We start from the raw sequence: 8,478 nt of genomic DNA on the forward strand, positions 1-8,478 counted from the left end.
GGGGGGGGGGCACATTACCAGGGGGACGGGGGGTTCCCACATTAGCCGCCTCTTACGATACATGTAGTGGGTAACATTAGGTTTATTCTTTTCCCGATCCCTGACCTGAAGGGGCGCAGTCTGAATTACTTTTCGTAGTCACATATATATTGGCCTAAAGGATGTTGGTATTGTGGGAATGACTTAAATAAGATCTGAATGAAAAATAAAATGCTAATGTGCCAGACACTAGCCAGACACTAGCTAGACAATCGGGCTACAGTTAAAGCCAAGGCGAAATTGACTGTAGGGGCGAAAAATAACAATGAAATTCAACAGTTTTTTTCCTTACCAAGGGAGAAGGATCCTTGGTTTCACAGTGTTTAGAACTGTAAAAAAAATCGCAAATAAACATGATAAGGAAACGGATATATACCATACGATATTGTGGACTGATTCAATTGTGTTTTGAACACGTCAATGTCCCATCCCGGTGTGCTGTTAGTTAACCAGCGGCAGATTGTTTCTTTGTGTGTTTATAGAACGGATGTACTTTCAAATCCAAGGGTTCTAGTTTTAACCTTGCCTCAACACGCACAGTCAATATACACGTGAATTACCTTACCTTTCAAATTTCCTGTCAATTGAATGAGTCACATAAATTGCATGGAAAGTGATAGCACAATCGAGAACCGCCGGCACTTTCCGTAAACGAAAAATACAGTATTTCTCGCTTACGGAAAGTGCCGACGGTTCCCGATTGGGTGATAGCATAGAGGTTAAACTAAATGAAGTTACCTACCGTGTATAATGTGCCAAAACGTCGTATGAGACTATTTTTTTTTATTATTATTATTTTATCAGTTATCTTTAGAAATGTTCTTCACGGTCATGGCTGTTATTTTGAAAATAAAATAAGAATTTCCGTGTTACTGGAGGAAAGAACCATACCGTTTAATATATTATAACTGTCGAAAATTATAGGAAACCTGCCTTTAAAGAGATAAAATGTGATTGATCTCAGTCACGTGATATCAAGGTTCGACAACTCAGGACAATAATAATGACCAAATTTGTCAACCAAGCCGTAAATAATGATTAAGTAAGGTTTGTGTGGAGTTTTATTCCAGCCGATTTCCTCGCGTGAATGGGATCACATAGTGACTACAAATGTTATATTGAATACCTACTAGATATTTGAAACGTTTGGGCTGGTGTATACACTAAGAATAACGAATAGTTGATTTAAAGGGCAGTTTAGGGAGAATCGACATGTTTCCTTGTCAATCAGTATGGGCCAGTTAAAGGGACGGCATGGTAAAAGATTAATCGGGCCATATTAAAAGGACTTTTAGGTAGACTGTTTTTTGTCAGTTCTTGGCCATTTAAAGGGAACGTTTAAATTCAATGTATATGAAACTGTCATTAACAGTCAAGGTAACACGAACAACTCTTGCCGTTATGAGTCAGAAAAGCTGAGATGGATAAAAGAAATATTTAAAATAAAAAGTAGCTTTTTGTGACTGTTACGATGGTTCTTTCTTGTGGTGTAACAATTAATAAGATGTCTTAAAAATAAACAGCTCGTTTATCAAGCATAAGTCAAAATTTCAATTGTATTTCTTTTTCTCTCTCTCTCTCTCTCTCTCTCTCTCTTTAGATAAAAATTATGTTTTTATCTGGTGGATGGTAACACTTTTGAAATGCATTTAACCTATCGTTCGATGACTTGGTGGTGTTTTAGAAGGCGCACTCGCCTTTCATCTAGACGGCCGTGGTTCGATTCCCCGATCAGACATGAAAAGGCATAGCCCGACCTCGTGGGTTTTCTCCGGGTACTCTGGCTTCTCCAACATTAAGGCCCCTTGTGCTTTTCACTCGGGACAACAAGATGATTGATATAACGTTTATAATTGATGTAGAATGAATAAAGGATATGTAATATTATAATTGCAATCAAATATGATAAAATTTGTCGAAAACTCATTAACAAGTAATTCGGTGCAGTAGGAGTGTATTTGTGACACACTGCAACATTTGGCAAGCCAACTTTACATTTTATAACAAAAGAAGGTAAACAAAAGATCTCCTTATAAATGAAATATAGATATATCATAAACAATAGAGATAATCTGATATAATCCCAATTATATGAGATATCCCTATTTTTAATACATTTAAAGATATATTTTATACAATTAGAGATATCTTACCTTAAGTTACAGATGTCTCTATTTCATTTAACTTAAATATCTCTTATTATAGATATTTTTATCTAAGTATATTTATATCACCTTATAGATATCTTTATTTGAATGAAAGAGACCTATATAACAAAATTATATGAGATGTCCTGAATTAAGTTTAGGATATGTATATATATATGAAATAGAGATATCTTTAATGGAGATAGTTCTCAACCCAACCTGTCAGGTCGATTAAAAAATATGATTACTGTGATTTGTTTTAGAGATATATCTGTTGCAATGAAAGATATCTGCATTTCCTATAGAGATATTTATATTATATTTTAAAGATATATTGTTAAATAACTAATAACCATTGCTTATGTAGATTTATGTAAGAGGTATAATTTCAACAGAATGGATATGAGGAACGCATCGGGGGACATGTATACGTCACTGATTATCTCCCTTGTGTTTAAATTCTTCAGACAGTAGACATTATTTAAACAGCAAAAACAAATAAAAGCGTTCACACTCAAAACGTTAATACGTACGAGAAGCCCAATTGGCCATATATTTACACTAGTATTGGTTCGCCTGACGTCCCTTGGGTTTTACTTGTGTTCATTACTATTTTGACAACGCTTCTAATGTTAAGGGGCAATGTTTTTATGCTTAAAATTGTTTCTTTTAAAGTAAGGGAATATTCCTTGACCTAAATTCGGATACTTAGTAGTGATCCATGTCTCCGCTATCGCAAATGTCATTATAGACATTTGGAAAGCAAACTTGTAGCTACTTTGGCTAAATATCCATTTAATAAAGTGTTTGTACCTTGATTCAACATCACAAGTAGCTTTAAACGACGTTGTTTAAACAACAAGAGTGCCTAGCAAACACGGCCGAGTTATTAAGGATTCACCCCCCGTCAAAAGGTTCTTTAAAACCCGTACAATAAATGGATGCCGCTAACATCTATATTGATATACCGGCCATATTGGAGTTTGAATAAACATATGAATAGCTACTCAAAATGAGATATTAACATATATTTACCAAAGAAAATCCATCGTGTACATAGTTCTGATTTATTTTATCTTAAATATGTATTCAAAATGTCTACAACCGCGATCCAATCGATTTCTTTTCTGAATTTGGATTTATTTCAGTTTGTGTTGCTTTCGCACTGATGTTTTCGTGGCTTCAAACAAGAACACAAAATGGTAACGCTTTGATCAACGACATAAGACAACTACATATGTTTGACACTTAATAGAGAGACTGTTGACATTTTCTCTTTACAACCAACATCTTTACCGTTTAAATAAGTTTGCACCTGTTATGGGAGCGTTGTATGAAATAGCTATTGGCAACTTGTTAAATATTTGATTTTCGGACATTTTGTATGTCCACAAATCGAACTAAAGATGAAAGTTGAACATTAAATTGCATGATTTTGTTACTTTGATTACATTTATGAATCAACTCAATTGATGTTTCGTTCATCCCTACCAACTCTTCTGGTGACTTAGTCTCGTTCAACCAGATGCTTGATCACTTGTGATTTTCTGTTCGGCGTAACTTGCGCAGACAACAAGATTCTGGTTGAACGAGACTATACTGGTGACTTTGTTTAGTTAAACAGCGGTTTTGTATTTGTCAGCACAACGCTTGACAGTCCACTTCAAATAACACAATGCATACGTTTGCATCAATTGTTTAAGTGTCTAAGATTCGTGACCCTTTCATTGACGATGCATGTACAAAACGGGTAAAAACTGGGTACCAGTCAGCACAAATCCCTTTCTTCCAGAATATGAAATTTCAGCCATTTTCGTCAAATTTGACCAATGTTTTACTTCGACGAAGTTGGTTTGCTACTGATATACTTTAACACCGAAAGTATACATGCCCCCTGAACATTTACGAGACCGCCAGATCACGTGACCTTTTTTCATGAAACTTGTAACTCGAAAACGTATTTTGGATGTTAATTGGAATGATCGCTGGACATAAATGTTTCTTTACTTTTTGTTTATAAATGTCCTTGATATTGTTCTGATATTTGGATTTAACAACATAACCTATGTTGTCTGCAAAACAGTAAAGTCATACTTGCTTAAATGTTTCTATCGTTGTGTAAATTCGGTCAAATAACTCACCTATTACTGTATTGGACGAAAAATATACCTTTATAACATTTTTTATATAAATTTGGAGTTATGACAAGATATTTTGTAATTAACCCGTGAAGAGGCTACGTAAGGTCTTATTTAGCAGTGTCCTATTTCAGTTCCTGCATTAATACAGTGGTGTTCTCAAACTGGAATTTTACCACAGGTGCATTGACTTGACATAATTATATAACGCGGGTACAATGACCTAGTAGGGCCTGTTCGTTTATGCGGAACAACCGGTTTATCTGTTTTCAAATGTAACATTTTCGGGGATAAATCCTGGCGAACCTGCAAATGTTTATGCAGGCCTTTCAAGGCTTTGTCAGTGCTCGCCTGAAAGCAGCATCAGATTACTGGAACCGACCTTATTTCATAAACGAACAACCCTGGTCCGACCGGTCCAACCGTTTGGATCGCGATATTATCGTTAGGTAGTCTCGTTACAAGTAATCAAGCATTTGGTTGAACGAGACTAATTGTTTGGTATCCATTCATTAAGGATCGCCGTACCACTGCCAAAAACTTAAAAATAATAATCTGGCATGATAATAACTTTGATAAATCATACCAGAAAGAAAATAATACGTTGTGGAGTGAATAACTGAGCCGCCTGGGTAACTGTAATATACTGGCCCAGTCCCCAATACATGTATATGTTCATTTGCCTACAATGGGACAGGCATTCTTAAAAAAATTTCCATCATTTACATTTCAAAGACATATACAAGAAACACGGATATAGCTGTTTAAAACATTCCTAAAATAGGCATGTATACCTGTATGATATCATTAATAAGATACTTCGTCGTGAGATATATAGGATATCAGTACATTACGTCACAAGTAAGATACTTCATCGATAAGATACTTCATTAATAAGATACCTCGTCAGTAAGATACGTCATCAGTAAGATTTCTCATCAGTAGGATGCGTCATCAGTCAAATACTTCATTAGTACGATAATTCATCAGTAAAATTACTCGTCAGTAACATAACTCATCAGTAAGATACCTCATTTGTAAGATATCATTAGTAAGATACGTCATCAGTTAGATACCCCCCTTCATCAGTAAGATACTTCATCAAGATATCCCATCAATAAGATACCTCATCGGTAAGATTCTTCATCAGTAAGATGCGTCATCAGTAAGATTCTTCATCAGTAAAATACCTGATTAGCAAGATACCTCATGAGTAATATATCTCATCAGTCAGATACTTCATCAGTCAGATACTTCATTTGTAAGATACTTCATTAGTAAGATACGTCATCAGTAAGATACCCCCATCAATAAGATACCTCATCAGTAAGATACCTCATCAATAAGTTACGTCACCAGTAAGATACCTGATTAGTAAGATACATCATCAGTAAGATATCACATTAATAAGATACCTCATCAGTAAGATTCTTCATCAGTAAGATACCTCATTTATAAGATACTTCATTAGTAAGATACCCCCATCAATAAGATACCTCACCAGTAAGATTCTTCATCAGTAAGATACCTCATCAGTAGGATACGTCATCAGTAAGATACCTCATCAGTAGGATACCTCATCAGTAAGATACCTCATTTATAAGATACTTCATTAGTAAGATACGTCATCAGTAAGATACCCCCATCAATAAGATACCTCACCAGTAAGATACTTCATCAATAATACGTCATCAGTAAGATACTTCATCAGTAAGATACTTCATCAGTTAGATATTTCATCAGTAAGATTCGTCACCCGTCATCAGTAAGATACTTCATCAATAATATACGTCATCAGTACGATACTTCATCAATAATATACCTCATCAGTAAGTTACGTCATCAGTAAGATACGTCAGTAGTAAGATACATCACCAGTAAGATATATTATCAGTAAGACATTTTTTTCAGTTACATAGCATGACAGATATTCATTGTCCTTATAAAGCTATCTTTTAAGTAAGATACTTCATCAGTAAGATATCTCATCAGTAAGATATGTTATCAGTGAGATATCTTATCAGTAATATACATCGTCAGTAAGATACCTCATTAGTTATATACCTCATCAGGGAAATATGTTATTAGTAGCCTATGCCATTACTGCGGACCTCGTGTGTGATCGAAGCGAAAAGTGGTGTTATGGACAGTCACAAAAATAAAAGGTTCGCCAAAAGTCAGTGTTGACAGTAGACACCCACTTATAAAACAGGACTTCGTTAAATGTAAGTGGCCGGTAACAGTTACAATCACTGATGTCTATAGTCTGGAACAAGGCTCAAACACACAGGAGCTTGTATGTATCAATCTAAAATATCACATAGCGTATCGTGATACATTCGTGAACATTTAAATGAAATAAAGCTAAAACACACGGGAGCTTGTATGTAATACTTCAGATATTATGCAGTGTTTCAAGACTAAAACTTCAATAAGGACAAGCATATGTGCAATGATGATATACTATAATGACGGAATGAAGAAAGAGCTAAAATCCGAGTGTTCAAATCCACATTTGAAATATTTTCTTATGTCCATCTACGATATTGTAATCAATTAACGGAACCGCTTTTAATCTAAGATGATACACACGTACAAATGCACCTACCTTCCCACCGAGTGTCTGCCGTCTAATTAGGTACCCCGTGTCTCCGTCGACTTCTGATTGTGAAATATAGGCAGAAGGTGTGATCGAGTGACACTGGGGTACAAGGCTCGTCCGATCACTGCCAAGTTCCAGGTCGGCGCATTTGGCTGACTACATATATTTCCAACACAGCGATCGTGGCCGATAAGATGAGGGTGATAACAGTTTCGTACAAACCATTCACAGGTTCCATAATGAACAAAATCACCAACAGGGGTATAAAAAAAACTTCCTTAGTCGGGAGTCCTGTACTGTATAACGTCATATGGTTTACATTCTCACGACCACGACAATAGGGCAGACGAGAGACGCGATGACATGAACGGCAATGACGAAGCATTCAGGCGTATAGAGTAAACGGTAGACTGCTGATACTATGAATCGGAAGGTCTTGTACGAGCGACCAGAGACGGGAGGCTGTTAACACGATGAAATGGAAGATCTCAGACGGACGAAAGGACCGAGACGAGAGACTGATACCACGATGTGATGGAAGACATTGGACGAATGGACAGAGACGGGTGACTACTGAGTCGATAAAATGGAATATCTCGGACGAATGGACAGAGACGGTAGACAACTAACACGATGAAATAGAAGATCTCGGACGGATTAACAGAGACAGGAGACTGTTAAGTCGATGAAATGGAGGACTTTAGACGAATTGGCAGAGACGGGAGACAGCTGAGTTGATAAAACGGAAGATCTCGGATGAATGGACAGAGACGGTAGACAGATAACAACATGAAATGGAAGATCTCGGACGAATGAACAGAGATAGTAGACTGTTGAAACGATGAAATGGTAGATCTCGGACAAATTGACAGAGACGGGAGACTGCTAACACGATGAAATGGAAGATCTTGGACGAATGGACAGAGACGATAGACTTCCGACACATTGAAATGGAAGATCTTGTCAATAACAGAAAAGTTTGTTTGTTTTAAATTCTTCCTGTAACTTTCTCATAAAAGAAAAGGTCTTGCAATAATTTACAAATTACGAGATATACAGTCAATGCGATTTATTAAAAAAAATGATATTGATACAATAACGAAATTATTGTCCATGAATGTTAAACACCTATAACTTAAACAAAATGTAGGATAATAATGTATTTTTTTTCTTTATTCTTTAATTCTTCAAATTTCTTTCTTCAATATTTTTGGTTTATTTCACGCAAATCTTGAATAGAGCAGTGGAAAGTAAAATTACTAATGAACGGCAGCAAGTAGCGCCTGTCAATCTTGAGTAAGAGCGAACAGCAACCGAAAGGGCAATATTGCTTATTAAGAGCTGTGCGTAACATATATATGTGCAGAGAAAGTACGAAAAACAAAGGAAAATATGAGTTATTGATAAATACTAGTACTAATAGTTTCCGCCTCAGCGTAGAAAGAAAGAACAGCAGAGGGAAAGAAAGTCTTGACAAACAGTATTGCGAAGCATCTCTGTGTGACAGAGAGAAGGAAGAGAAATGAATGAAAACAAATTAACGATGAAGCGC

At 36.0% G+C, this 8,478-nt stretch overlaps 1 protein-coding gene across 1 annotated transcript in view; it reads right to left on the bottom strand.

Annotated features, from left to right (window-relative positions):
* The window catches only part of LOC110443545, a 49,134-nt gene extending 42,148 nt beyond the window's left edge, over positions 1 to 6,986 (bottom strand). The window contains exon 1 of the mRNA XM_021487817.1: positions 6,933 to 6,986. The gene's annotated coding sequence lies outside the window, so the exon portion shown is untranslated. The remainder of the gene's footprint in view (positions 1 to 6,932) is intronic.
* Positions 6,987 to 8,478: the final 1,492 nt, after the last annotated feature.

The sequence above is a fragment of the Mizuhopecten yessoensis genome, unplaced genomic scaffold (assembly GCF_002113885.1).
Source record: "Mizuhopecten yessoensis strain PY_sf001 unplaced genomic scaffold, ASM211388v2 scaffold716351, whole genome shotgun sequence".
In the NCBI taxonomy this organism is placed as follows: Eukaryota; Metazoa; Mollusca; class Bivalvia; order Pectinida; family Pectinidae; genus Mizuhopecten; species Mizuhopecten yessoensis.